Genomic DNA, 6,271 nt, shown 5'->3' on the forward strand with positions numbered 1-6,271 from the left:
ACTTATGGCTGACTGGTTATAAATCAGAGGTTCCCACCACTTCCTCCTTGAGTTTGATTAATTTGCTAGAACAACTCACAGACGTCAGAGAAACATTTTACCTACTAGATCACTGGTTTATTATAAAGGGATATAACTCAGGAACAGCTAGTTGGAAGAGATGCGTAGAGCAGGGTATGGAGAAGGGGCTCCAAGCTTGCATGCTTTCTCTGAGCACAGCACTCTCCCCAAATCTTCACATGTTCACCAACTGGGAAGTTCTCTCAACCCCATCCTTCGGGTTTTTATGGAGGCCTCATTGAATAGGCACCATTAATTAAATCATTGGCCACTGGTGATTGATTCAACCTCTAGCCCCTTTTCCCTCCCTGGAAGTCAGGAGGTGGGACAGAAAGTTCCAACCCTCTAATCACCTAGTTGGTTCCCCTGGCAACTAGCTCCCATCTTAGGGAGGATCCAAAAGTCACCTCATTAACATAACAAAAAAGCATCTTTATCTTTCTGGTTGCTTAGGAAATTCCAAGCGTTTTAGGAGTTCTGTACCAGAAATAAGGATAAAGACCAAATACATATTTCTTATAATACATCACAATGTCACAAGAGGCCGTAGTACATAGAGTTGGAGACAAGAAGTCAGACAGACTTGGCTGTGAATCCAGACTGTTACTCTCTGGATATTTGACCTTGGGGAAGAACTTTTGTCTCCTCCCCTCCATTCCTCCTCTGTTGTGAGCATTATATGAGACATTACATGAAAATCTCTTAGCACTGTGCCTGGTGTATGGTTTAATTCTTAAATTGAAATCGTGGTTACTGATTCTTATCGTTGTCAAAATGAAATGTATGTGGCTTTGGACAAGTCACATTTGGTCTTTGAACTTCAATATCCCCATTTGAAAAATAAATACATTATTTAGGATCCTGTTTAGCTCCAACAGTTGATAATTGCATCTACAATTAAATTCTCTTTAAACTCTGGCTCCATGGTGCAATGGGGCTGACTGGATAAACACCGCTTCTTCAGAGCTCTGTGCATTGAGAATGGTTGGGGAGGCTCCCAGCCCCTTCTGGCAGTGTGATCTTAAGCCATGCTCTTGACTTTGCAGAACTTTTATACTTCATGTTAATCCTTAGACAATCTCCAAGACCCTTCCAAGCATAGTCTTAGTTCTAAGGGGGCATTTCCCAGTGTATGGCTGATACACACTAATGAAAAGAGAGCTGGTTGAGTGAAGATGGGGCTGGATGGATGATATTGGGTAGAGTGGCACACTCTTTTTTTCACATGTTCTGTGCAAGTAGCATGGTATACAACAAAGGGCACTGCGTCTGCACCCGCGCCACCTGGATGGATGGACACAGCTCTAAGAACTTGAGCATCCCGTGCCTGGGCCTGTTTTCTTGTCTATAATGAAGGGACATAATTTGCTCTTCAGCTTACCATTTGGTGCTATAAAAATGAGGAATATTATTGCTGTTGTTATTTTTCTGAATATTTCAAGATTCTGCACACGGATACAATGAAAACATTGTATACCACACACTGAAAAATGAAATACACCAAAAAAGCTTTTTGCACCAAGTGAGAATTTAGAACAGGAATTATTTATAAAAACAGGCATAGCTACTGGGCATGTTTTGGTCTACAATTAAATTCTCTTTAAACTCTGGCTCCATGGTGCAATGGTTTTGGAATTAGTAATAATAAAACATTGGTTGCACCAGTGAGTAATGGTTTTATTTAAAACAGTATGAAAATGTCAACCCAGTGGTGCCCAGAACCAAACATAAGACCTCTAAGTGGCTACCCTCATGAAAGTCAGAGGCCATGGTCATTGCTGTTAACCTTTAGGTGGGTGGTTGAGTGCACACCACAGCCTGCATTTCACCTCGCTGTTTTATTTGTACTCATAACCTTCCTGGGAGTACTTAACATCAACTTTTTTACCAGCAGAGAAACTCGGGTTCAGAAAAATTGATTGGGTCAAAGCCACACAGCTTGTAGGGGGTGACAGATCTGGAAGGTCATGAGGCAGTACTGACCAGCAGAGAGTCCAGGGTCCGACATCGGGTGTTAGCCTGTGTGGGTTCCTACGTGTGAAGAGGGACGATGCCTACACCATGAAGATGAAATGTGTTCAGTGCTTAGTCCATGGCAGAGCACTTACTTAAGAAACTTAGTAAGTTAGCTCTTCTTCATCTTCTGCCTCACTTTCCACTGGAGCACATGGTGTTGACAGACACACCCACATGCAAGCTCCTATTTACGCACTTCTCCCAAACCACCCAGGAACATTTCCCCAACAAACCAGTCTGGAATTGACTCAATTTCCACTTCCCGCCCAGCTTGTGTGTCCTGGGCCTTGGAACTTTTCCTCCACTGTTTTCCTTCCCTTTCTCTGCCCTCGCAGTCAGTACTTCAGCCTGAGCCCAACCTCATCTGGCTCTGGAGCCTTCCTAGGGGTGGGGGTGAGGAGTGCGGGGGGTTGGGGGGAGTTGATGGATGGCGGTTGAGGGATGGGGAGGGTGGGGCACTGCCTCATTTTGGGTGGGAAGGGAGAAAAAAGAGGAAAAGCTGGGGCGATTCCTCCCTCTACTCCTCTGTGGGAGTGGTCCCTGCTCTGATCTCCCAGACCCCCTCCCAAATGTCACAGTCCCCCCAGGCCTGCAACTCCTTCTCCTCCTTGGCTCCAGCCCTGGGGGCCAAGCTCCCTGGAACGTCTGCTTTTCCTCTGGAACATGGGGTGTGTGGGTGTCCTCTTAGCTTGCAGAGAAGCCAGGTTAGCAGCATTATCACCCGAGAGCTTGCTGGAGTCGCACATTCTCTGAAGTCTGCACTAGACCTACTGAATGAGAACGCGGTGCGTGGGGCCCAGCCATCTGTGCTTCCCCAGGCAATTCAGATGCACTCAAAGTGTGAAACCCACTGTTCTGGTGAAACAACGGAAAAGAAAGGTGAGGACATGAGCATTCCACTTTGCCTCTTGCCTAGCACAGTGACAACCTCCCAAGTTTTTGTTAAAGGCTGCGGCTTGCTCCCAGTAGAAGGGGTGCGGTGGGGGAGGGGTGGAGGAACTAAGAGAGGAGCTCTGCTCTGTGGGAAAGAAGGGTCAAAGGGGCAAAGGGGCAGGGACCCCACGCTTACTGCTTACTGAGTATCTACTATGCCCTAGGCGCTTGGCATCCACTGTTTCATTTTTAATTTAACAATTTTTTGAAGTGAATGTTGTTTGTCGTTACATTGCAGATGGGGAATCTGAGAAGTTGGGTTGGGAAAAGGGTGAAGAGCAGGTGAGAGTGATAAAGATATAGGACCACAGATCAGGCCACGGGTGGGATAGGACACTAGATGAAGATCGTCTTGTCAAACACCTTCATCTTAAAGATGGGGAAACTGACGGTCAGAGAGGAGAAAGGACTTGCCCAAAGTCACATAGAAAGTCAGTGTCTACTAATTCCTAATCCAGTGCTCTGGTTCCCTCTCTATCAGTGAGCAGTTTCTTGTGTTTTTAAAAATTGTTTTTAAACTTTTTATTTTGGAGCAATTACAGATCTACAGAAAAGTTGGAAAAATAGTATAGATTTTCCTTACATCTCTCACTCTCTTCCCCTAAAGGTAACATGTTAGGTATTCACCATCGAATTATCAACAACTTTTAGGGGGTTTAATTAAACCTTTTATTTTGAGGTAATTGTAGATTTGCATTCAGTTATAAGAAATAATACAGAGAGTTCTCATGTATCTTTTCTGCAGCTTTCCCAATGGGAATATTTTATTAGAACTTTTATGTTTGTTTAGCTGTTTTTGTTTTATTCTTCAGGTTCATCCTCACTCGAGAGGAAGTTCTCAGCTGTCTTCTGAGGGTAAAGAGAAGAGAGAAAATAGAAAGAAATAAGAATGATAACGGTTTTCTCAGCAGGAAAGATGGGCATCTGCTCTTTCTGGACCCACTGTTGCTTCTCTGGGGAGTGCTCATGCCTTCCAACCAAAGCTTCCCAGAGCACCGTGCAGGCAGGAGGCAGGAGGGGAGCAGCGACACAGTTCCAGGAACTTCGAACTTCATGGAACTTTGTACTTGGGAGGGGTCCTGGAGGTCAGCCACCCAACTCTCCACTGGATGCTTGAGTCTCTATAAGCTTCTGCTTGAACACTGCCAGTGCTGGGAACTTACTTCTATTCGAAAACTCAGATAACTTGGAGTTCTCTCACTAGACATGAAAGCAGGACTGTGCTGTCTTGTTGACTGTTATTTTCCTATCCCCCTCGTACCCCACACAGTGTTCAATAAATACCAGTTGAATGAGTGGATGAATGAATGAAGTAATGAGCACACATTCTGCCCCGTTTGCTGGGTTGAAAGCATCGTCTTCTTCTGAAGGAAGGGGACGGGGAGCTGCCTGGGACACTGCCATCATGACGGAGCGCAGCCTGTCAGGGACGGAGTCAAGTGTGCCTGTGCCTTGCTAAGGGTAGGAGTCCCTGGAAGTGGAGAGGGACAGGAGAGCTCCCTACAGTGGGCAGATGACTCTTTGGAGTGATCTGAGTGCCTGGGCCCAGGGGCAGCCTTTATCCACCCCCTGACTTACTACATTCCTGGGCAAGTTGACCGAAATTCAATCCGTATGTTCCGGGTTATTTACATGATTCTCAGTAAGATGCCGCCGTTGTGTAAGAGCCTTTTGAAGTTGATGGTGCTGCTTTCTGTTTTCCATTCTGAGAAGAGTCCCTGAAGAGAAGCCAACTCCACTGTCCCTGAAGAGGGAGGGGCAGGAGGCCAGGGAACAGTCATCTGGGGCCAGACCCGCCTGGGGGTAGGGTGGGGGGGCAATGCAGTGTTTGGGGGAGATTGTTTATGGTGAGTCTTAAAGGGGAGGTTGAGGATTTGGGAGAAGATAAGAGCACCAGTGGGCTGTGCGCCTGGGACTCCTGCCCAGCTGTGTGTCTTCGTGGGCTCTGCCAGCTGCTGTCAGCAGGACAGCGCTAATGCAGCGAGAGGTGGAGAAAGTTTAAGGAGGTGCTAAAGAGCAGGGAGGGACAGGTGGTGCAGCAAGAATATGGGGGCTTCCAGGAAGGGCACCTGGGTTTGGATCTGGGCATAATCTTGGATAAGTTACTTCCTCCCCTTGAGCCTCAGTTTCCCCTTCTGAGAAGAATGAGTCTATACTCTGTTCCACAATCCTTGTGGATCCCGATAGCCTATTTTAGGATCCTTCTTTTTGTGTCTTATTGTGAATATTATCTGGCACTGCCTAGATAAATATTTTTCAAGAGAATGTTCTTGCCACAATAAACACATTTTATACAGCAACCTAGTAAATATAACTGAAACAAAATTTTCGCAAATCATTACTCACCCTTCCTACAAGGAGAAACATGTTCATCAATGGAACAGAAGACAGAGTTTAGAAATAAACCCACACATTTATGGTCAATTGATTTCCAACAAAGATGCCCAGACAATTCAATGGAGAAAGACAGCCTTTAAAGTGGTGGTGGCACAATTGGATATCCATATGCAAAAATACGCACATACAAAAATACATAAACTTAGACCCTTACTTCACAGCATACACAAAAATGAATTAAAAAGTGGATCATAGACTGAAATCTAAGAGCAAAACTAAGGTTTGAACTACTCGTATATGTAACAACAGGGATAATCCTCACAAACGTTATGCTAAGTGAAAGAAGTCAGATATGAAAGACTAAATATTTTGTGTTCCCATTTGCATGAAATTTCTAGAAAAGGCAAAACACTAGAGACCAAAAGCAAATCAGAGGGTCCCTTGGGCTGTAAAGCTGCTAACAGGCGTGAGGGAATTTTGTCAGGTGACGGCAGTGTTCTACAACTGTGGTCATGGTTGCAAAGCTGTATAAATTTTCTAAAAATCATCCAACTGTACACTTATAATGGGTGAATTTCATGGTATGTAAATTATAACTCAAAGAGACATGACAACTAATAAAATTAAACCTGAAGGATAAAGACAAAAGGGGATTTGTTTGTGTTGTGTTCTTCGTGTATGATGAGTTGCTTCCAAACCACCACTTATTACTTTATTAGTCTCTCTTTGTGACATCCAGGGCATCATTAGGCATAGATACACTGCTCACAAATGACTAGTCATTTGAAAAAATTAGAAAACTAGATACCTGGTGATTGGATTTATATTGAAAACTAAACTCTTTAAGCAAGGGAGTTTACAAATCTAAGCAAGTTTTCCTACATTTTTATGTGCAATACCAACAAATGCCACTAGTAGACCATAA

The 6,271-nt window shown here is 44.5% G+C and overlaps 1 long non-coding RNA gene across 1 annotated transcript; it reads left to right on the top strand.

Moving 5' to 3' along the window:
• Positions 1-534: 534 nt before the first annotated feature.
• Positions 535-5,994, top strand: LOC138919161 (uncharacterized). Its single transcript, XR_011429135.1, has 2 exons — positions 535-2,955; positions 3,822-5,994. It is a non-coding gene; the product is annotated as an uncharacterized lncRNA (long non-coding RNA).
• Positions 5,995-6,271: the final 277 nt, after the last annotated feature.

Source organism: Equus caballus, chromosome 19 (assembly GCF_041296265.1).
Source record: "Equus caballus isolate H_3958 breed thoroughbred chromosome 19, TB-T2T, whole genome shotgun sequence".
Taxonomy (NCBI): Eukaryota; Metazoa; Chordata; class Mammalia; order Perissodactyla; family Equidae; genus Equus; species Equus caballus.